The 24,290-nt window shown below is 47.9% G+C and overlaps 1 protein-coding gene across 2 annotated transcripts in view; it reads left to right on the top strand.

Moving 5' to 3' along the window:
- Positions 1-24,290, top strand: part of CECR2 (CECR2 histone acetyl-lysine reader) — a 146,462-nt gene that overhangs the window by 54,138 nt on the left and 68,034 nt on the right. The window lies entirely within an intron of this gene.

Genomic DNA, 24,290 nt, shown 5'->3' with positions numbered 1-24,290 from the left:
CAAAATGGTGGCGGCGAGAGGCGGGCCCGGCCCGGTGACCCCCCAGCTCCCCCGGGGGTACCAGCCGCTGCTCTTGGGGGGTTTGCCCGGCCCGCTCAGCTGTGCCCGGGCCGGCTCCTTTTGTTGCGGGTGGGGGTCCCCACCTGGCCGGTGCCGCCGGAGGGTCCTGCCGAGCCTTTCTTGCGCATCCCGGCGAGGCCGGAGGGCTCCGCGGGGCACCGCGCCGCTCATTGTGCGGCTCCGCGGAGCCGCCGGGGCATCGACGGTGCCTTCACCGCCGCCCCTGTGCCCCAGCGAGGGAACGCTCTCGGCTTTCGTACCTCCTGACCCGTTTTCCCTTGTAACTTTCTCGTGTGGCTTGTTTGGGTTTTAGTTTGTTTGGTTTTTGTTTTTTTCCTGCTTGATTTCAATTCTTATTTTCACGTTGCGCCGCTAATGTCCCGTAAATATTTTGTGCGCCGGCTACAAATGTTACAAACAAAGTGTGTCCTGGTAGGAAATCTTTTGTGCTTGCTGTGAAAAGCTATTCTTGCCAGCGCGTTGGCAATAAACCGGGTGAATAACGTGGTGGCGTGTGTTTTTTAAAGACAGTAATTGCCCCGTGAATGCGAATTCCAAAGATGCTTAAAAGTTCAATGGGATGCGCGAAGCCCTAAAGAGCAAAACTCCTCGAGCAGGATGTGGATTTCTGAAGAGGGGGAATCCCTTATGCGGTACGAAATCTTGAAAGGGGATAAGATCTCTCAATGATGCAACTTCTTGCGAAAGAGAACTCCCCTCCCCCTCCTATTGATGCCAAACCATTAAAGGGGGAGGCTCTGCGGGCCCAGCAGCGTAAAGTCTTGAAGGAACCTGAATTTACAATGATAAAAGGGCCAAGGCACTAGCCTTTCACCTTTGGAGGCAATTAGCATCTGGCTTGCTTCACAAATGAAGTAAATGTGGGCTCCCCTTTGCTTCCCGGAGCACGCTGAGGCTGGGGGAGTTAACATCATCACTCGGAACAAATTAACTTGCTTTTTTTGGGGGGGATGCCCGGGAGGAGGAGAGGAGGAGGAGTGCGGGCGCGTTGGTGCTGGGGGTGTTGCAGAGCAAAAGCAGCACACCGTCCAAAACATCGTCCAAAAAACCCTCGGTGCACGTGGATGGCCGGCAGCCCTTGGCAGAAATGGGGTTTAAAGCATGGCGTTTGTCCGAGGGTCGCTGGAAATTGCGTTTAAAATCGGGATGCTGCCGGAGGACGGCTGCGGCTGTCAGAGCTCTGCACGTGAAGTAAATCTCCTTCTCCGGCACAGTGTGAGCCGCTCAGCACAAGCCGTTTCAAAAGTTGCTGTTCGTTGAAATTCACCACCTCCTTACCTCTCGCCTGGTGTAGTTGTTCCACTCTCACCGCTGGCTTGGGGATATCTGGGAACAGATCTTTGCACAAAGAGCTTGCTCATGTTTTGAAGCCAATTTCATGTTTTGAAACCAATGGCCAGCGATGGGAGTTACACTTTTTTTCTAAGAGTATTGCTCTGTGTGGTTTTGTTTTTTTTTTAATTTGTGCTTTATTTAGCTGCATAAAGAGGATTTCTTCCACGGTTTTGGACCTAATAAAATACCAGTGCCCCTTCTGGCTGGTCTCACTGCTACCTCTGAGACATGCCTGGGTTTCAGGGGTGTCTGAATAAAATGGAGGTGGCTGTTCTTCTAGGGGTTTGTGGAGATGGCAGGATTTAAAACACATTTTAGGGGGAAATAAAACTAGCCAGCCATCAAAAAGTGAATCTGCTCATGTGTGAATGATATTTTCTTGCTTTAGCTTTGGTAATTGTGGAGAGGTGTGCTTAGGGCTGAACGATGTGTTGGAGTATGCCTTTTCCCTCAAAAGTTACTGCCCCTCATGAGGAGCCCTGGGGTGATTACCCCAGTCCATTTGGGCACAGAGTGAAACGGGTGCTTGGAGTGAATCTTGATTGCAGAAGGAAAAATGGAGATATCGAGCTCAGAGGGTTTCAGCTGGAGGATGTTCGTGCTCAAACCCCTTGAGCTTCACAGCTCACGTTTGTCCAGTATCTCTAAGGGATGGTCTTACACTGGATGCAGCTGTCTCTTTTTGGATTTTCTCTTCTTCCTAGGAGGTGTGAGCTCCTCTGAGCTTGAATTCTGGCTGGTGGTGCTGTTCTTGTGTTTTTCTGATACCAGTGTATCTCCAGGGGGGGAGTTTGGTGCTAAACTCTTACAATATCCTTACAAAAGGCAGAAGTTTTAAACAAGCCTTAATTCTGCTTGAAACAAATATTCCCTGCTCTCACTCTCCCTCCAGTTTCAGCAGGTGGGTCAGGTTAAGGTTTCACTGCTACCGTCCCTGAAGTCCTCAAATGAGACAAAACCTGATCTTCCAATTTGTGGTGTTCTACTGGTCATTTTTAAAAAGCTCTGGGTATTTTTTGTTTTTTCTTTCCCCCATACCCTCCTGCCCCTTCCCCCCTGATATTTTTTTCCTTCTGGTGGGTTTCTCCATAGCTAGCTGGAAAGCTCTGTAATGATAGGCCATCTGGACCTATCCCTCCTGTGCTGAGCAGATTTGATGAGGGTATTTGAGAAGTTTGGGGCCTTTCATAGTTTAGAGAGGCAGAATGGAGCTCTTTTTTTTTTTTTTTTTATTTTTATTTTTCCCTTCCTTTTCACTTAAAATGCAAGCCCTTTACCCTCTGCTTATTTATTAAAGTGAAGCTTCCAGGCTTCCAGATTTCCAGATGTGGGACTGCCATCAGCAGCTGGATGGCAGAAACCTGGTGAGCAAATGTTCTCATTTTCTTTTTGCTGGACCTGTGCATACCCAGAGAGTGCAGGGAAGGGGTGTCCAAGGAGAAAGAGGCACATCCATCAGGCTGGACTCTGGGCATTGTTTGGGGAGGGGGTGGGCACAGCTGGCCCTCAGGCTGGCTCTGGCAGATGCAGGCGCCTGGGCTCCTCTTTTTAAATCTCTGCTGCAGCAGCATCACCCGGCAATGGGCTCAGGAGGGGCTCAGCTACCGCCAGCAGGTCAAAAGTTCAGTGGGACAGAAGCGGGTGCTTCGGGACGTGTTCAGCTTCATGCTGTGTTTTTACATGGATCCGAGGATGGCAGAGAGCACTTCTGCCTTCTGGGGTGGGTTGGCTGCTTTTTTTTTTTTCCCTTCCTCCCCTTTTAAATGGCTGCCTTGTCAGCCATCTGCTGTACAAAACTTGCGTTCCACTTCAGAAGTGGTCTTTTGGTTCTGTTGGCTTGGTTGTCATGGCGTATTTCTTGGTGGTTTGTAAAATCACAGAGTGGGTAAGGTTGCAGTGGACCACACTGAGTCATCTGATCCAACCTCCCTGCATCACTCTAATCTGCATCAGGGAGTTTGTCCTTACCTACTCTAACAGCAGCACTGCAGCAGGAGGAGGTGTGGCTGTGTGGGGCAGGTCTTTTTTTTGGTTGTCATTGCCTTGATGGACAGAAAGGATGCTTTCCACAGTCAAGTTAGTGCAGGTGATGATAGCTAGTGATTTATTTCCCTCTTCAAGACTGGACTGTAATGTGGGACACCTCTTGTGTCAAAGTATCTCCTGGCCGTGTGCCCTTCCTTCCCCTGTGCGACTGAAATGTCCTTCTGGCAGCTGTGGGGGTTGTTTGTATCAAAAATATTGGGAGAATATTTAACGTTTTCAACCGTATTTCAGCACAGCTTGAAAATGCTGGACAGGAGCCAGTGTGGCATGGCCACCCAGCTCTTAGGCATGTGCTCCCAGGAGCTGTGGGCTCCAGCATTTAGGAACTCTTCTACCTGGGTAGGTCGAGGGGTGGTTGGCTTTCCAGAACGTGCTTGGAAATAGTCAAAACATTGTTGTTAACTTAGTTTATTTGGAAAAGGGGGAAAAGCCACATTACACAGGGAAAACATAAATCTTTTCCTGTGGTTTTTAAAAGCACCTTTGGGCAAATTGCCTCTGCTGTTAACTTCACTGCAGCTTTAAGATGCTTTTCCTTGCCTCTTGCCCCTTCCTAGCACTTCAGGCTCTGGCTCTGCCTTTAGGTACATTCCTCCCACCCACAGGCAGGGAGGGCACTGCTGCTCCTGCCCACCTTTTTCCTTCTCTAGTGTGGTATCTCTGTGCAGGTCCTTGAACAGGCTCCTTCTGTCAGGAATATTATGTGGCTGTTAGAAACCAGCAGCTGCTACTGCTCCCCTGGGTCCCCCAGCAGGAGGAAGAGTGTGGAGAGAGGGAGAGCTGGAGAAGGAGAGGGCAGAGAACAGGGTTTCTTCTATCTGTGCAAACTGGATACAGCTTTAAAAGAAAAAAAAATTAATTTGTTAAGCAGTGTGATAGAATTTTAATGCTTTGAAAGGAATTTTTCCTAGTGAGGGCAGGATGGCTAAATATGCTCTGACCTCCACTGTCATATCATGTTAAGTCCTGCTGAAAATTCTCTGTGGGTCCCCTTGCTCTGCCCTTTGTGTGTGTCCCTTGTGATCCATGACACCAAAATGGCACAACTTTCCTGTTCTGTCAGTGGTTGTATGGGGTTAATTACACAGACAGTGGGGTTTGGTACCCAGGTACAGCCTCCACCCCTCTGTAGCTATTTGGGTCTGGTGCTGCATTCTGGTTGGCATTACAGTAGCATATCCAATGTCTACTGCTGCCTCATCCTGCTCCGTGGTAGTTGAGATGGCCAGGTGGTTTCTGATCAGAAGAATTTAAAATCTAAGTAAAATCAATGCAGCAAGAAGGTGCTGCAAGCTGATGAAAGTGTTGGTGAATTCAAGTAGGTCAGCAATGTTCATTGAGGGTAGTTCTGAGTTTAAATGCCTTTTCAGTAGGAAAGTTCAGTCATTGGGATGTCCATCCCTCCTGCCATTTGCCTGATCACAGTAAGCAACATTAAAGTGGAAGGGAGTGGGCAGTGACTGAAGCAACAGTGAACAATAGATCTGCTGGTTAAAACTTCCCTCTCATGTGAAGCACCTTGCTTTAGAAAAAAACCACATTGTCTGGGGAAAGGTAGAGTAACTGGCAGTGCAGGGAGAGGTGCTGTACAGAGAGTAGACAGGGTTGGAAAAGATTATGGAATTCACATATACTGAAAAGACAGTGTTGGTTCTGTTGTGTGGAGAGACCCGTTTATGGACCACTGTGTGAATTTGGGTTGTACACTAAGGTCACTCTGTGATGGCTCTGCTTCCCCTGGGCAGCATCAGCTTTGTCAGAGTAGAGGGTGTGAGCTGGGTGTTTATTGTTTAAAAAACCAAACAAAATCAAAGGCTGCTTGTTTTTTTTCTTTCTACCTGTCCCATCTGCTGTTTGGTGCAGTTGCTGCAGTGCCCCATCCCTCTCCCCATGTTTGTTCCAGCACCGCTTCTTACATTGCTGCTTTTGCTGTCTTAGTTATTCTGTGTGCAATAGAATCATTAACACTCTACATGTCAGTGCTGGGCTCTAGAGTTCATTGAGATTAATGGAGGGGGGAGGCAGAGAGATACTTCTCAGAGCTGTTGTTTCAAGTGGTCTGCAAATTGGAAAGCAGTTTCCATTTCAAATGCAAGTCACATCTTTCCCAACTGTAGATCTTAAACTTTTACACAAGTGTTTACCTTTTATATAATGATACTCTAGTGTAATTGGATACAAAAAAACCCCCAAAAAAAAACCAAACAAAAAAACCCCACACCAAAAACAAACCAGAAAAAAACCCCAAAATAACAACCACAACAAAAAAAGGCATAGGTAGCTCAGGAGGCTGATACATGAGTTAAAATGTTATCTTAAGCCTGTGAAAAGAAACAAGTAGTGACTGCACGAAACCAAAGGGTGTCTGAACAATGGATAAGGAAGGTTATTTTGACAGCAACATTTTGAATGGATCTGAGTTAGGTGACAGGGGAGTTGGGGAATGATTGTAGCAGTAGAAGGCAGAAGGGAAGGAGGAGCACGATAAGAATTTCAGAGATTTGATGGAGCACGTGGAACCTGATATTACAGATTTTATGTGGTGTTAGTATAGGCAATTCTTCTGCTGGCACAGCTGACACAGAAAATCATGCCTGGTGTTAGCTGAAGTGCTTGTGTACCCACAAGTTTAACAGTTTAAGCTGAGTTTATTTTAAGACCAATTTAAGATAATCAGGTGCAGGTCTTTCCCCACTAGAAAAAAAAAAAAAACCATAATAGTTTGTGCAGGAACTTAAATATGACTTTGCAGTTTGCTTTGTTTGAGAAGACCCAAGTACTACAAACAAACCTGTGCCAATTCAATCAACCCATCTAAACTTCTGCACAGCACATCGAAATCGGTCCTTAAAAGTTTTTCCTTGTGGAATTGGCTCTAACCAAAGCAGCTAAAAGTAACACCTTTAAAGTGTTGCAGCTTTATATGTAGACCTGCTTAACTGTGGTCTTTCTCTCCCAGTGCATAATGCCGGCAGAGCTGTGCCATTCTGCCCCTGGCATCTGTTAAGTGCCTGCATGAAGGGTGAAGAATTAACTTTTGTAATGGCAATGGATGCTTTCATAGACTTCTTTCAGGCAAAAATCTCCTCCAGAAGAGAGCTATGGGTAGAAATGACAACAGCCAAGGAGTTAAAATTCCTGAATTAAAAAGTTTATCATGTAAACATTATTGTAGGTATGTATGAATTTTTTTAAAAAAATTTTCCCCCCCTCCTCGTTACCAGAAGCAACAGCATCTGCTGTGGTGGTGGGAACAATGCAGCCTAGTGATTCCTCCTTCCTTACAGTAGAGAATCCTGTTAAACACACAAGGCTGTGCCTCAGAGTGTATCCTTTCAGCAGGCTTGTTCCTTTTAATGGGTGCCCATTCCTGGGGTCTCCATTGTTTCACCAACAATAGCACTAGGGGCAGCTGATTTGGTTGACAGAAAATGCGTTAATTTAACAGATCTATTCCCTTTAGCCGGTCTCCTTCCTATTGTGCCCCAGTTCTCCCCCAGTTCCTGGGGAGGAGGGCCTCGAGAGCAGGGTCTGTTAGGTGGAAGGCTCCTGCAATTAGGAGGGGTTTGCAGCCTTTTGTGTGAGGAACAGAAAACAGCTGATGGGGAGAAGTGGGGAGAGCGCAGTTTGCTTACTGCCAGAACACTAATTTTCCTGCTTTTTGGGGAGGGCTTTACAGACTGCCTTTACAAGGGAGGGGGGAATAACTCGACACCGGGAGCTGATGGCAGTCAAGGTCTTTGCTGCGCTCAGAGGTGGTCTTGCAGCCCGATGTGGCAACGCCTTTCAGTGCTGGCTCAACTTCTTGACAAACTCTTTATATACTATAAATGCTTAGCTAAAACACCAGCTTTCCACTGAAAAAGCAAAGCTTGGTATTATCAACGGTAGGACTGCAGAGAGCTGGCTGGGGAAGGCAGTATGTAAAGTTAACACCAAATTACTTGAAACACGAGGGGTGTAATGGTCCTCAGGGACCCCTACCCCGGGCTAGCTCACCAGTTCAGCGTGGTTTTAGGACTGGTCTGGTTTAAACAGTGCAGGCTCTTCACCCTTGGGTGCACTCAGACAGGTTCAGCCCTTCTCTGCAGTAACTTATCTTGGTTCAGTAGCAGAGGGGGGTATCTCTGTTGGTTTTTACCTCAGTGTGGTCAAGCAGACACATCCAGCCTGGTGGGAAGGAGGGTGCCTGCACTGCTGAGGGGGCAGTGAAACATGAAGCTCCTCTGCTCCTGGGGGCTGCCGGCTGCCAGAAAGATCTTGGCTGCCAGAAAGAAGATCTCGCTCCCTTTCAAGCCCTCGCTTCAGCCACGCTTCTGACTCTGTGGTTTGCCCCTTTCCTGGCAGCATCCCAGCTGCTGGCTGGGTTTTTGTGGGGGTGGTTGGTCTGTGGTGGGAGCAGGACCTCCTGCTTTTGGTGGCTGCAAGCTGCTGGGTCAATCCACTGTGGCTCTTGAAACTCTAGCTGTAGTTTAGTTCTGGTTGCTGGGGCTGGTGATGTAAAAGGAGCTCTGGAGAGTCTTTTTCCTCCTCTTTGGTAAAGCTGTTAATTCTCTGGCTCTTTCTCTCCAGCTAAGCCTGCTGTAAAGGGGCCAGAGCTTTGCATGGCCATAGAGTTGAAGGCAGATCTACTATTCTCCTTTCTGGTGAGCCCTGTGTGTAGGGAGTTGTGTGGCAGCAAAAATATTTATATATCCATAACACAAGGCAAAGAGTGTTGTGGTTGGAAGGGTTTTTTTGGTTTTTTCTTGCTTGGGTTTTTTTTGTTTGTTTTAGGAGGCAAAGGGTGAGAGTTCACTTAAAGAGCTTGACTCTTAATAGAGCTTGTCATTGTCACTAATATAAAACAAATGATGAGCATGGGAGAGGAGTCAAAGGCTCCCTCTTCTGGTGTTCTGGAAAGGTTCAAATACTGAAAAATAAGCAAGGAAAAAGACCCTTTCCATGCTTTCTTGTGGTATTTTGTGACCTCACTCAGGCCTAACCCATACTGGCCCACCATGCAAGTCTTTTCTTGTCCCATAAATACACAACCTTAACAGCTCTCTGTGGAAGTGAAATGCATTTTCAAATGCAAAATATGTTGCACTTGTAAGTAAAAGTGAGTCCTGGTTTCAGAAGGGTTCCCAATGTGAGCATGGAAAATGGCAGCCCTGCATGTCCCTGCCTGTGACGTTTCTCAGTGCTTCCCTTTGCTTCTCCTCTTTACTGCACCCTCCTCTTGCCATGGCAATGTCATTTGTGTCCCGTGCATTTCCCAGGTCACACGTGTGCACTGGCATGTAAACATGTTTGGGATGATTGGAGGGGCTGAGTATGCTGAGCACTCCCTCTAGGAGAGCCTGTCCAAGGCTCTGGCACTGCTGTTGCTTTCGCTTGAGTCAGTCCAGAATTCAAAACTTATTAGTGGTTGATTGATGGAGAATTGTGCACAAGGAGTAATAGTTTGTTGAAAATTTTAGATGAATTTTCTAAAAACCATTATATAAAAGTGTAGTGACTCTGAAATTAATAGAATTTCAGAGCATTAGAGAAGGGACTTCTTTTCCTTTCATATCTTTTTCTTCACTGGAGAGCTGGCCATCATGGGGCTTATTTTTCCCCTGTGTTGTTAATGTGGACTCATGGGCAGTGTCTGCTGGAGCCTGAGGGATTCTCAACCTGCCTTCAAGGCAGCAGCTCCTGCCACTGTCACAGCCGGCAGTAAAACTGCTCACCCAGATTAAAAACTTCTCTAAAGTGCCCTGTGCCTCCCCAGAAGCAGTTCCCCCAGCCAGCTCCCTCCACAGCCCCACAAAAGGGTTGTACCAGCATGGCTGAAGCAGTGGCACAGGAATGGAAACAGGCAGCAGGGAGGGGAAGGGCTTTTTATAGCTGACACCTCTGCTGAAAGAAACGCTTATCGCACTGCAGCCCTGGGTAGCAGGTGGAGTGAGCCTGCACAGGTAACAACAGGTCATGCAGCAATGAGGGCACCTGGGGAAGAAACCTTATCAGTAAGACCCTCCCTGAAAGGGCTTTGGGTTATATCAAGCCTTGATTCATTTGTATTTTTCAAGTGAACATTCTGGTTAGAAAAGTTTTCATTTGGAGTTAGGTGGTGAACCTGTAAATTGTTGATTCCATTGTCAGTCCTGAACGTGCAGCTGAAATCAGTTAAACTTAACTGGAGCTGAGAATCTTGCACAAAACCAGAGTAGTGCAAAATTCTTTTTGAGAAAATTCAGTCTTTCTCTAAAAAAACAAAAAGATTTCCCACAGAGAAGAAGGTTTCTCTGTGGCTCTGGTCAGCCAGCAATGCAGATATCTATCCATCAGGAATTGTTTGCCTGTGCTGAAGAGGCTGGAGCAGCTTGCCTTGTGGGACAGGGCAGCCATGTAGAATAAACAGGGAATAGCAGTCTCGATTTCCTTTCTTTCAGCCTGATACAAGGTGCAGAGGCACTGAAGACTATTTTGCCCTTAAGATAATTGTGAGTTGGAGAGGATCAAAGGGCTTGAGGGGGCTTTTTTGGTTGAAAGGGGATTTTCTCCATGGACAGCTGCAGTAGTGCATTAGTAGTGCAATGGATTATCTTTCCATGATCTGTAGGATCTCAACCAGCTATCGAGGGGCCCCACTGAAGGCTGCTGCTTGGGGGAGGCACAGTGAAAGTCTCCTCTAGCAGGGAGACCTGTAATGCCTGGGAGCTCGGACCACTTGACTCCCCCTGCCCCAGCAGGGTGGGTGGTGCTGGATATTCTTAGACTGCAGATAGTGCTGGGAGCATGGGGAAAGGGAGCCCAGCTCTCAGTCGTGTCTAACTGCAGCTGATGCCCTGCATCCACCCTGCTCTCCAGGGGAAGTGCTTATTAAGGAATGTGAGAAGCGAGCTGATTCCAGCTGCTGTGGCATCCCTAAAGGGAAATGTGTAATTTGGGAGGGTGTTGCGAGTCCCTTGGTGGAACAAACTGCTCTCTGTAGTAAACATATGACATGCCAAATGCCTGGACTTGGTCATTTTGGGAAGTTTTGGATGATGGCTGCTCTGCAAATAGCTGTGCCATTGAGAGGGTGTCCCTGCACATGCCTGGATGGGTATCTGTATCCTTGCTCTGTGCTTTTTATTCACTGCAGGGAGGCAACACATCTGGCCTGACTGTGGCAAGGGTGGCAGGAGGGGATGGGACAGGGCTTGGTGCTATCAGAGGTGGGGATCAGGTCATGCTGTGCCTCCCTGACCTGGTTTCAGGGCCCGGGGATGAGGGGGCTGGAATGTGCAGGGCGGCAGAGCTGTCAAAGAATGCTGGTTCCCAGGTGGCCACGTCCCCAGGTGGCCACTCCAGGGCCTTGTGCTTGGGCTCAAATTGCATCTGTGCTGGTTAATGAGTGCTGGAGCAGCCCTGCCCCACCAGTCCTCCTGTGCACGCCTCCTCAGGTAGTGAGTGGGATGCCAGCAAGAAAGGGGGGACCATAGCATCTTGTTGGGTGTGAAACTCGCCCTCCCAGCACTTTCAGAATTTTCTGTTAACTTTAATGATGGAATCCTTACGGCTTTTTGGTTGGTTGGGGTTTTTTGGGACTAGTGAAACACAAAATGGGACGAATCCAGCTTTGGATTTCAGGGCTGAGGTTTTTTTGGGAGAGGCAGTTAGAAAGCCTTGTCTTTATTTGTAAGCAGGACTGGTTTCAGAATTTAAGGGTCGCCATATGATGTTGTGTTGTTTTTCCTTGGAGTAGCAACTACAGTTTATATTCATTGCCTAGTCCTTAGCCAGTTGGCAGAGAGACTGCTGTGAAGGGATTGATTATTAGTGGATGCTTCATTGTGCTGTCCAAGCCTGACTTTCTTGCTCTAACCAGTTTCCTTCAGTTGGAATGGCTGTAGTCAGCAGAGGGAAGAGAGGGAGATGAGTCTCTTCCCTCTCAGCAGCATTGTTTCTTGTTCATGGGATATGCTCAGGATAAGAAGGGTCAACAAAAAGTGTCAGCACTTGAGCATTCTCACAGAAAGCCGGCTGGCCGGCTGCTGGGGACTGCTCTCACGATTTTTCTGCTTCCTCTTGTGATTCTCTCAGTGTTTGTTTTTGGAGTGGTGACTTAAAAGTAGCGCTGTTTGGTGTGAGCATCCTGGAGGCTCCGCCCTTTCCCTGGGAGAGGCACGGATGGGAGTGGAAACATAATCAGGAAGATGATCTGGAGCTCAGAGAGGCGAAGACACGCTGGCAGCTGTGGCAATTGAAGATGAGTTAGTGTTTAAACTGGCAGTGAGGACACACACAAGTACAGAGGCAGCAGAGCAGGCTGGAGCTTGGACAGCAACATCTGCCAGGCTCCTTGGATAGAAGCTGGGATGGTTTGGTCCTGCTCAACCACATCCTTCTGCAGCTCCTCTGATAAACCTGGGCTAGCTAATTAGAGCTGGGGTGTGTGCAGCTATGCACAAGGCAGCCGTGCTGTACTGGAGTAGTGGGTGCTGCTGTTTGGGAAAGGGAGCTTGAGCTGGGTCTGAGCAGGGGGGGTTTGTGAGGAAGGGGAGGTGTGTGTCAGGCTTGGGCTGGGCTGCACATCCCACTCTTAGGCTGAACAGCAGCATCTGGAAGAGGACAGCTGAGCTAATGCTTATAAGGTGGAGGAATGGAAGACTCCACACCAGGTCTTGGAAGTATGATCCTAACCCTCTGCTTGTCTCCTGCTTTCCTCCCCCACTCCCAAAGCCCCTCTTGGGCTGTGTGGAAGTGTCCCAGTTCTTGCAGCTGTGTTAGTTGTAATGGGTCATTTAGTCCTGAAATCCCTGTTTGAAAGGGGCAAGTCCTTGCCTCGTGTGACAGCTGCCGCCTTGCACTTCTCCCCAGGCTGGAAATAACTGCATATGACACAGGAGCAGCTCTGGCATGGGGGAGGGAGGAGGGTTTCTGGCTCCCTCTCAGTGCTGTAATGGCTTTGCTGTGTGCCTCTTCTCCCATGTGGACCATAGCAGAGCCATGCCCCACATATTCAGCGGATCTCTCAGCTGGCAGTGCCCAGGCAATGCCCTTAACAGCCTGGCACTCTGCAGGCTCTGTAGAGTGGAGCCTTCCTGTGCAGCTGGGAGCAGGACAAGAAGGGATGTGAGGTGGTGATGCTTGCCTGGAGCATCAGGGAGCCTTGCTGTTGTGTGCAAAGGCAGAGACAAGGAGAGGGAAGGTGGGAATGTTTCTGCTCCCCTCTTCAAAATCCAAAGCCTTGAGCCCATGGAAACCTGGCCAGCTTTTCCTTCCAGCTGAAGGGCTGTCTCCTGATTGGAATGACAGCTTTGAACTGGAAGACATTATTTCATTAGCGTGCTAATCAGATACAGAGATTACCTGATTGGCTACTTAATAATTAAATGAAGTTGCCTGTAATTCTTTGAGCACACACAGAACTAATTAAATTAACCCTTCACTGCCCTGCATGCCTGGGACGCACTTGTGTGAAATGGAGAGGGCAGCTTCCCCAATGTGGGGACTGTGATCAGAAGGGGGTGGTGGTCATGAAGTAGCCACTGCAGGACTGCCAGAGTGGTCTTATCAGGAGCCTGGAGAGGAGAAGATGATGCACTCTTAGACCTTTCACTTTAATTTGGCACACCTGCTGTGTGATCAGTGTGTCTGGCAATGGGCTACCAACAGATCCTGTGTCCAAATAGCGAAAGAATGCACTGGGCTCATGGAGTTGGTGCCAAGGCATGGGCAGTAACCCATCCCATCACCTAAGGAAGCAGAGAGAAGGAAAACCTGCACTTGACAGTTCTTGAGGAGAGACAGTCAGACAGAGAACTGAAGATGTTCTCCTGCACTTTTGAAGCATTACTCTTCCCTGTCCTTACTGGCATGTGGGCACAAGCCAGGTTCTTTCCTTGCATCTGGCAGGATTCCACCAGTTCAACTTCTTGTTGACCACCTATTTCTCTCTATTCCTGCAGTGTCTGCTCCAGGAACTGCACTTTGCACATGCTCACATGCTCATTGGGGTGTATTTCCAAGAGTTTGAGGAGGACAGAGAAGTCATGTCAGTGCCATAACTTGCTTTCATTATAGATTGAAAAAAAAAGTGAAAAGAGTAATAAACAGAAAGTCTCCTTGTGTTCTCCAGCCCCTGTGCTATGCCCAAGCTTTCAGTTTCTGTGATGCTAGAGGTGTGGCAGTTTAAAATTTATAGTGAAAGGCTGATTTTTATAATGTGTGAGAGAATTGTTACCGTGTTGAAGACACTCTATGTTTGATCATTTCATTGCTAGGGTGAAGAGTTAGCATCTATAATTTTTTGTATCCATTTTTAGTGCTAAGCACTGGGTTGAGGCAACAGAAAAGCTACTTTATAATAATCCAACTCTCTTCCCTTGCTGCTGCCACTGTCTCCTTCTAGACTTTGCCCATACATGTTAAAATGAAACTGTCAAATTAAGCACATTTCACTGTCATCCAGAGCTAAACTTGGCAGAGAAGAGCCCTTGGACCTTCTGGCCTAAGTTAACCACGGCTGGCTTCAGCTACCCCAGTAAGGAATTGCTGTGGCATGCAGAACAGCTTTCCCCTTCCCCGTGGTCCATGTTGCTGACTCTGTCCTCTTTTTCCCTGAAGATTGGTTGTAGCAGCAGTGTCCTTGGAGCCAGCAGAGGGATAAATATCCCCAGCCACTGCTTTGTCTTTAAAATCTGGCTTCCACATGACAGGCAGCCCAAAATGCTTTGGAAAACAGGTCAGGAGACAGAAGAAATCAGGGAGGATGGGAAACAAAAGGGCAGCTTTCAGGGTAATTAGATGGTTTCAGTGCTCCTTCTGGCAGGGAGCATTGGCTGGTGAGACATGACCCCTGTGCTGACTCCCTGCAGATGTGGGTGTGCTGGCAGAGCGTGAAGGGAGAGCAGAGAGAACAGCCAGCGAGCCTTGGGATGTCCTTGTGTCCCTACTGATCTCTGAGATTTACCATCTCCACTTCCCAGCCCTTGGACCTGCTCTCCCCACAAGCCAACCTTTCCTATCCTTCCTCCAGTCCCCTCTGCCTCCCTGGGTCAGACCCAGGTCTGTGATTCCCACCTGTGACTCCCAGGCAGGGGCTCTGGGAAGCATAAAAATGCTTGCCCCCATTTTATGAGCCATGGGTCTAGAAGTGTGAGTTTGGGGGAGGCAGGGAAAGTGGGTACCGTGCATGTAAGGTCCAGCTGGAGCCCAGATACAGCTAGGCTTTGGTGTTGTTAATATTTGATGGTGTCTGTTGTAAAAGGGCAGTAAGTAAGGCTGGCAGATCTGTGTCTGGGCTGTTGCTGCAGTAGAAAGCTGTTCTCAGAGACTTCTGAAACAAAAGGTATTCCAGTGTGTGGTGAAGTGGCCATTTAAACACATCTGACCATAAAGATGCTCCTTTCGAGTAATTTCGATATCAGAGCTTGTGGGACTCACTCCTGTGGGCAAAATCCTGCTCCATCAGACAGAGCCTGAATGCTGGAGATTGGGTTTGGGCATGGAGTTCAGGGAGGCTTTTTACCTCTTGTGTCCTCCTCTTTGTTTTTGTTTATGGGTTTACAAAGTCAGATTAGCATTTCAATGTTGGAGGCAGAGCCCTTGGGCAGTGGTGGAAGGCAGCCTGGTTCAGCAGGTTTGGGATTACTGCTCCTTTCCCAGCAGCAGCGAGGAGCAGAGCCCCAGGCTTCTCCCTGCTGGGAAAGCACCCAAGCTGCCGCCGCCCCTCCAGCGTGTCTGAAGGTGGATGGGCAGTGTCACCGGGAAGGGTAATTAGCCTTCTTTTCAGGCAAGGATAATTGTTTTATTATTTTAAATAATAGCACAAATTCTGGGGGAATAAAAAATAACCCCCTAAGAGCTCTCAATCCAGAAGCTGTTCACTTTTTCTAGTTGTAGCTGCTGGTCTAATAGGTGTTGCCTGTGCACAAGCTTGGCTTTGCTGTAATCCTGGGAATCTCAGAATCCAGAGCTCTCTTCCTTTAGTAAAACAGAGTATTGAATAAAAGAGAAGCCCATGCCCCTTTCCTCTCTCTCAGGCATAATGCTGTACTCAGTCACACTGGTGCAAATTTAGGGCAGGGCAGTGGGTTCAAGTCAATGTACTCCAGACTCGTGTTTGAATTGCAGAAGGTGGTGTCTCTTCTGAAACCAAAGTTTTCTCTTTGGGCTATTCTGTGTTTGTTCACCAGAGCTGGCTGCTGCTCCATGCAGTACCCAGTCCATGTGCTGGGAATGCAGTGCATGGGAGCAGGCTTAGGTGCTCCTGCAATTCAAGACTCGCGTGTGGGTGGAGCTTGCAAACTTGCATTCAACAAGAAGCTTAAAGAGGTATTTTAAGCACAAGAACTTATTTGTGTTTATTGCTTCTTTATTCTGAAGAAAATGTGAAGATCTTTTTGTAATGTTCCCCCAGTTTGATTAAATTGTTCATGTGGCTTTTCTCCCCATGTGCAAATATGGCACTGTATTCTTTCTTGGAAGACTCTAAAAAAAATCTTCTCAGCTTGTAGCTGTTAACAAAAACGGATCTGAGTCTGTGTAAAAAAACATATTTCTTTAGATTCGTTCCACCTCAGGTGCCTCAAGTCAATTTCTGATTTCTTTTGTTCTATATATATATTTTGTAACTGCCAGTACTTTGTGCTGCCTCACTTATGCTAGGACACTGTGCACACACCTTCATTCCTCACTCCCCTGCACATTGCTGTTTGTCTGCAGTCTGGGAGAGAAGTCGTTCGGGGTGCCAATATGTTAAGCTGTTGAGAGAATGGGGAGAGCTGAGATGAAGGTATTGTTATGCTGGAAGGTGTTAATTGGTGCTATCAGCCACTTGTTTGATTTCTAGACCATTACAGCAGTCCTTGAAGTTGTGTCTGAGCCAAGCAAATGGCAGGGGCTCTGCAAGTCCCCCATCTTGTCTTTTTTTTTTGAGTGCTTATTTCCCCACTGCCACTCACAAAAATTAGCAGGGCTCTCTCTGCACGACTTGAGCAGAGAGGAAGTGCCTGGGTGTTGGGGGTAGTGCACAGAAATTATCACATTGCTTGTGAGCCCTGGCCTGGCACCCTGGCTTGGCAGGGGATGGAGAGGAGATGCTGAATGGTGTGGGGATGTTTCTGGGTTCCTTAGAAGCAGAGGAACTCAGGTACTTGGGGGATGTGATGTTTCTGTGATGTTTCCTGCTTTAGAGGCAGATGCTTAATATTATTTAGGGCAGAGCCCTCCTGTAGGGCCAACACCCAGCAGCCAAATAAAACCTCATATTTATAGTCCAGGATTTCTTCCTGGAGAGAGGACAAGTGAGAGTGTCCATTTCTCCCCCTGTAGCAGGAACAAGATCTGCAGCAGAAGAGTGGCTGGCTCCTCTGCAGCCAGGGGGGAAATCCTCTTTACAGCTGCTCTTTCTCCTATAGCTGGGAAGTAAGAAACAATCCTGATTTCCCTGATTTATTTTTCTACTTTTTTCCCGGGTGCAATAAGAGGTGGGATGGGGAGTAGTACCTGCAGAAGCTTGGAGTCAGGGTGCATTAATGCCTCCCCTTCCATCCAAAGGTCCAAGGTGTGTTGGACATTATTCATCCATAACTTTGTGTGGACCTCTTGGCATACATAGAGACACATGAATCCAGCCCCAAGTTCCTGCTCCTGGCATTCCTTTGGTCATGGTGGGTGGAGTGTTGCCACCCTGGTGTTCCTCCTTGGTGTCATGGCTTTGCTTGCTGCTTTTCCTGAATGTTCATGCTGTGCACCTGGTTTTGTGCTATGTCATCTGTGCAAAATGGAGTGACAGAAGGCAGCTGAAAAGAGAGGTGATGCTAAATGGAGGCTGAGAGCTTGAAGGTGTAAATGGCCAATGAGGACCATTATGAGAGGAAAGTCAGTCAAGACTTGATTTCAGAAAAGGCTGATAAGGAAACCCCAATATAGAATCACAAAAATGTACAGTCAGAGTGGACCTTTGGAAGTCTCTTATCCAACCTCTTTGTTGGATTCAGGCTGTCACCAACAGGTAGATCAGGTTAACCATGGTCTGAGAAGTGCCTAATTTCTCTGTTCTTTTCTATTCTCTGAATGCTTTTCTCTGTTCCTTTCCCTTTTCCCATTCCCCCAAAAGAGAGCAGAATTGTGAAAAGAGTTAAGAGATCATTTAGCAATGCATGGATAACACTGCTGAAATTCAGCTTGGGCAAAAGGGAGGCTTTTAGTCCTGAAGCAGGGATACACCTTTTGCTAGCATTTTTTGAAACTCCATTTGAGCTGTGACTGACAATAAGTCAGGGTTGGGAGCTACCATTCCTTTTTTCATTCTGTAGGGAATAGTTTGCCTTTGAGGGATGGTTGCTGCTTGTGCAGGAATACCTTACTTCAGGAGTCATTATGCAGGCACTCCAAATGGGACCTGTGGGTAAGCACCACACAAAATAGCAGCTGTTGCCCTGAGAGAAATGCCTTAGGCCAGACAGGAAGATTTTTATTTGTTTTATTGTTGAGAACAGATAGCCAAGGGTTCTGGCCTTTGGTCTTTTAATACACAGCTTGTTTTCATCCACTCCTACGTGCCTGAAATCTGTGTGATTATCTGGTCTCTAAATCCCTATCAGCACCTCCACAGGTATTCCAGAGCAACTCTTTCTGGGGCTACACTGAAACAGGTCAGGCAGCTGATCTGGACAGTGGATAAAAAACCTAAAACACCTCGACTCCCATTCCCTCCAGTTATTTTTTGCCTGGATTAGTTTCATGAGCTGGCTTATAGAGTGGCCTGGCAAATAGTTGTGCCGGCCATACCGTGCTATGGAGTTTGGATAAGCAGTGGGGATGAGCAAAGGGGCAAGAATAATTTAGTGTTCAGAGTGGACTGTCATGTCAGACTGATCATGCAGACATTTATCACTGTCAGTGGAAAGAAATTGAACTTGGAGAGATGAGAGGGGTCTATTTTAGAGTGACATGAATCACTCTGAAGGTGTTCCCCTCTTTTCTCCATGGATGATGATTGGGAACTGAGTGTACCAGCTCTGACAAGACATCAAACTTAAACCTCACTTTGACTCTTATATTTAATAATGAAAGTATTGGCATGCCTGATTATTGTTTATAATGCTTCACCTTCAGTGCTGTTGTAAATACAGAAAATGTCACCATCTGGATGCAGAATCCCAAACTTCCTAGCAGGGCAGTTGGGGCAATAGTGATGCCATGAAAATCCAGCTGCTAACCATGTAAGTGTTTGAAGATCTAATTATTAGCTTTGGGGAGGGGGAAAAAGCACTTTTAACCACTGCCCATTGCCTTACACCTTTGGGTAAGGCTGCCCAGAAAATGCTGGTGGTCCTGCACACTTTTCAGCATTTCTGTCCTTCAGTGCTGCATTCAAAGACGAGTATTGCCTGCTAATGTAATTTATATTTGAGCTCAAGTGGTGGTGATGGTAGAGAAGGTGCCTGTTTCAAATCACCACTGTGACATGAGAGTGAGGGGTTTGTTGTACATTATTGGGGGGGTTTTTTGTGTGTTGAAACCGATGCTCAATGATTACAAATTCAATTTCTTGACAGGAATCACTGCAACCTTTAATTCGGTGCCTTGTACCTGTAGATGATGATTTTAATTACAGGGTGGTATGCTTTTTCCATGGGCTTGCTCTGTATGGTAGGTGGTGCTGAGAGTACAAACCAGGGCTGTGCACTGAAGGAAGCTGTTGGCTGTGTGGTTCTCACCTTGTTTGCTAAAGAAGCTGGGAAGTGGGCAGGATATGAGAGATGGAGGCTGCCACAGGGAAAGAAAGGATGCCTGTTGGTTACAGGAGGGTGTAGTGCTTTATCTGTCTAGCCAGAGGCAAGGCAGATGTGAGGTCCAGAGCTTTCCCCTCTTCTGCCCTCAGAGATGACAGCTCCTTTTCATCCACCAGTTCAGCTTTGTGGGGCTGTGCTTGTGCAGGGAGGAGAGGCAATGATCTGGGTTTCAGAAGCCAAATTTTGGAGGGATTTTGGTTTGTTTCTCTTTTTCAACTGAAATTACTTTGGATGTGTGGCTTACAATAAAGCCCTCAAATGAGTGAAATAGGAGTAGGAATGGAGGAATAAGGATAGGTTTTTCCAACTGAAACATACTGATGTTAAGTTGCATTTTCAGTCTTAAGCACTCATTTTTTTGCAGATTTATGACTCTGGTGAGTTGCTTATGCCTCATTTCTCACAAGAAATCTTATTTACCTGGCTGGGTAGTGGTGCTCTCCCCCAGAGCAGGTCAGGAGACGTTCCTCTCCTCAGCTGTGGAAACAAATTCTTCACAAACTCTTGTGGAGCTGGGAAAGAGCTTAGGTGAAGCCAAGGGAGACTGGCATAAGTTACTGCATCGGCTGAAGCACAGAGGGCAAAGGCTCCTTCACCCACCATTTGTACTCCAGAGCTCCAGCTTGGGCCCTGGCTCCTTCCATGTGTCTCCATTCCCTGCAGCTGGTCATCCAGATGATCCAGTCAAGGACATGTTTTTCATTTGCTGAATTAGCCAGCTGAGGAGCAGCCGTGGGTATTGGCCAGCACAGGGAACCAAACCAGGGAGATGTGTTAAAAATGGCAGTGTTGAGTTTATGTCAGTGCTGCTCTGGCAATTCTGGTTCAGCCTGAAGCATCCTAACTGTATGGCTAAACTTCAGCTTTAGGAAGTGTTGAATGTTTGGTGCTGAAGGTGGGATTGGGAGCAGTGCTGCAGGGAAGAGCCAGCCTCTGTCACAGCTTCTCTGGTGGCCTCAGATAAGGCACCACACTCCTCCTTGCTTTCCCTGCCTCTGGGGTGTATTGCTGCCTACCTACCTTCTCCCAGCCCTGGGAAAAATAACAGTTAAGTCTCTGTTGTGTTTTAAATGCTGCCATAAAAATGCCAGGGATGGGGCTGGTGGGATTCTTTTTGGGGGTGGGGGGGACAATCTCAAATAGAGGTGCACCTCTTAAACAGAGAGGTGAATTTTGCTGGTGTTGATCAGTTTTTTCCCTACCGATTTCTCATTTGTCAAATCAGATTAAAAATCATTAACTTGTAAATAGATTGAGGAAAAAGTTAATGCTTATTGGATTGAGATGCTGTGTGGAGGCCACCCCACAAAAGTCTGTGAAGCAATTAATAGCTTATTTGGTGGCCAGGCAAGGAAGCAATGTGGCAAATTAGGCATAGGGATACATGAAGAATAAGAAGGATAAAAATCAATATTGAACAGCTGTCTTTACTTCCTAGTCTCACACTCCCATGTACTGAATGAAGCGTAATGGAGATGTGATTACTCATTTTATTACTATTGTAAAGGGTTTGAATAATGGGACAGACCTCAGGTTGGTTTTATAGTCCTGAATGTAGCATTTCCCCCTTCACACGCTGTCACCTGAACCATTGCAGAGTCTGCAGCCTGCACAGAACACATGAAAGAAGTAGGAATAAGTGAGGCTGTGCAGCAATGTAAAACCTGAAATACACCACTTAACAGTGAGTGAAGAGTGGAATAAAGCTTTGCTTGTCCTCATTTGGGGGAGAAGAGGGGGGAACAGGGGAAAAATGACCACTGAGGCTACTGGAATTGAAGGAGCTGAGAAGGGAGGGAATTGCATGGATCAGCAGTGTGCAGAGTGCCTTACTCGTGGTTGGTTTGAAGTGTCCTGGTATCAGATGGCTTTCTGACTGTGTGATTACTAGCAGACTCAAAATTGTAGGATATGCAGCTCAGACTCAGAAGACATGATTTTTCTGGTATACATCTGTAAGACCTAACTTTTTCTTTTTAATAACCTAACTATTGTAGTCTCAACAGATCCATGATTGCAAAAATGCAAATTTCTGTATGTCTGTTGAGGTCGGCTGGCTGTATGGGGTGGATGTTGTCAACAAGCTGGCTGGTGCTGCTGCTGCTCCAGTCTCTTCAGGGATAATAGAATCTGGGAACAATTAAGAAGCAGAGTAATCAGTTCCTGGGGGCAGGAGCGTACCCTCTTGCTTTTCAGCATTCCCTTGGCTGACTCATGAACTCTGTTGATTGACTTGGGAAGCAAATGAATCCAGCTCTCCTCCACAAGGAAGAGTTATGGAGGCAAGGTGGTGAGAGGAATACATTAGATCTCAGGCAGCTTCTGCCCTCTGTGCTGTGAAATGTGTGGAATTTACAATGGTTACTTAGCTGCTAAGCAAGTGGGATTTTTTTTTTTTTACCTTGTTTTTGCCCTTAAGCCCTGTCCATCCTTTAAGCTGAGGACTACAACAAGCTATAGCTGGGAAATGCTCACACATAAGCACAGAGGACAGTCTTGGCAGCTTGCTAGAAAACAAACTGTAACTAACTATAATTGTCCAAAAATGTATGCAGCCATAAGATTTGCAAGCACTTTGTAGGGGCTTTGGTAAATGAAGGAAGTGGTGTGTTTGGATTCCCATCTCCTTGGGCTCTCCTCTGTTGTTCAGCTGTTCCCCAGCTGGCAGCTGAGAACTTTAAGGTGCAGGTACACGTCTCTAATGCACTCTGTTTCCACATTTCCTTCCTCCCGGGAGTCCTGAGTGTCCGTGGCTGGTTAGTGAGTGCAGGCAGGCAGGATCCCTGGGAGCCAGGCAGGATCCTGGTCTCACAGGTGTGGTGCAGAAGGGTGAGGTGACGTGCCACAGGCCTGCTGCGTGACCCTGGGCAATCTGCAGCACAGACCAGATCTTCCCTCTTCCAGCCCTACATGTGGGGAACACCAGAGCACTTGAAGCACGAGAGTGCTCAAAACGTTCCTTTTTTTCCTTTAGCGTTACTTAGTTCTTTTGCCAAACGGTCTCTTCTTTTTTCTTTTGATTTTTAACTACTCTGTTTTGATGGTGGTGTGCTCTAGGTAGTTACTCATCTCCCAGGCACATGGGGAATAAAAGCTTGCAGTACACCAGAGTGTGTGCAAGGCAGGGATGGGCTGCACGAGCAGGACTCGCCCCTAACCAAGTGTGGTTTATGGTATCTTGCATTCTAGGATGAGAAAAAGACCAGTGGTAAAAAATACTCCCAGAGGCTGAGTGTAGTGGTGACAGGAGAAGCCGCTGAGGGAAGGAGAGGAGACAAGCCCATGGAAAATAAGCTCCTGCTCCCTCCAAGACGTGCATGCAGAATGATAGCAGGGTGGGTGTGGGGGCGTGTAAGCAAGTAACATCCCAGAGGCTGGAAGAATAAAATGAAAAGGCAGCAGGATCAGCCCGCAGATGAAAGGCAGCCCCTTTAACATTTGCTCCCGGACTCCGGCAACTCTCAGCAGTTGGCTGGAGACTAAGCTGGACGGTCCTGTGGAGCTCCAACAAAGGGACGAAACAAACCCCCGTCCCCCGGGGCCCCCCTCCCCGACAACGCGTGAAACAACTTGATAAATGATTGCTCTGTCAGGGGACCAGGGGATGGAGACGTCTGGGAGTGCAGGGGGAATGTATCTAATTCAGGCATCAGGGGAGCTCAGGAGGGGTGGGAGAGGGGAGCAGGCCAAGGGGCAGCAGGATGGGACTGTGAGGGTCCCCTGCCTTGGCAGCAAAATTAATAAATACGGCAGAGTGGGAAGGGGTGAGTGGCTCTCTGGAGAGGTTTCTGGGGAGCAGGCTGTCGGGGCTTGGGGGGCTCTGGTGAGTCCCCCTGGCTGTGCCCTGCCTCCAGCCCCCATGCTCGCATTACCTCATTTACTGGGGATGGCAGGAAATACAAACCTCCCCCCAGCTCCCAGCCCATCCAGCCTGGGCTGCTGATAGCATTGAGAGCTGCAGAAACAGGAGCCCATGCCCTGGCTCTATTCAAGGGAACATTAATTACCCTAAAACAAAAACAAGAGGAGTTCACAGCTGGGGCCCAACACTTCAGATTCCCCCTCCCTCTGTCCCTCCCTCTCTCCTTCCCTGCTGCTCCTCCAGTTTGTGCACACCAGCTATTTATACAGCCTCCCCTCCAAAATGACTGAAACTGGGCCTGAGCACCCTTGGTGCCCCAAACTCTGCCAGCGGGGTTTGTGGGGGCTGTGCAGGCATCTTGCAGGCAGAGATGGTCCAAGGGCTGGGGCTGTGCTGTGAGAGGAGTGGTGTCCCACCACCACCCACCAAAACCAGGCTGTGTATTCTGTGAGAAGCTGTAGCAGCTGGAATAACGAGCATGGTCCTACATGGTCCAGAAACCAAGCCTTGGGTGGCTTATCCTGGCAAGTACAGGAGGGGGCACTGGGGAAACTTCAGGGAGTCCTGCTGGAAGAAAATAAGGATTTGGTGGTGGTGGTGTATTTTTCTCCCTCCCCCTCTCTGGGAGTGGAGCAGAGAACTTAATTTAGAGCCCTCCCAAGCTGCTGGTTAATAGACGCTTGATCCAGGAGGCAGCTGCTGCCACCACTTGCAAGGTGACCCAGAGCCCTGTTCCAGCGTGTCCCAGGCCACTATGTCATGAGCACCAGTTGCCAGGAATAGAGAGTGCAGCAATGTGTATAAATAAATAAAATAGGGTTTGAGTGTACTTCTGTGTTTGGCCGATGAAGAGGAAGGGCCTGGCTTCAGGAGAACTGAGTGCTGAGCTTTGTTGTCGTTCTGGTAGCTGTCACCCATCCAGAGAAGTTGGCCCCAAGCCTCACTCTTGGGGCACATCAGCAAGAGATGATAACAAAAATAGGTAAAACGTGAGGAGGAGTGCTCTGAAACATGTGGAGGGCAGTGCTTGCCAGCTGTCAGCTTCCTGTCTTCACAGGGGAATTTGATCTCCCCGGGAGTTGCCCTTCCCCTTCTCCTCTCTGCCATGCTTTGGCACGGGGTAAGGTGGCTTGTCTGCAGTGGAAGCAAGCAAGCTTCCCTCTGACTGTGCACTAAAGGCTAAAATGCCTGAGTCTTCAAAACCC

The sequence above is a fragment of the Agelaius tricolor genome, unplaced genomic scaffold (assembly GCF_023055355.1).
Source record: "Agelaius tricolor isolate 1412-34295 unplaced genomic scaffold, bAgeTri1.0.p SCAF_3, whole genome shotgun sequence".
NCBI classification, from domain to species: domain Eukaryota; kingdom Metazoa; phylum Chordata; class Aves; order Passeriformes; family Icteridae; genus Agelaius; species Agelaius tricolor.
Note: the sequence above shows the minus strand (reverse complement) of the source record. Positions and strands in the feature narration are given on the sequence as shown.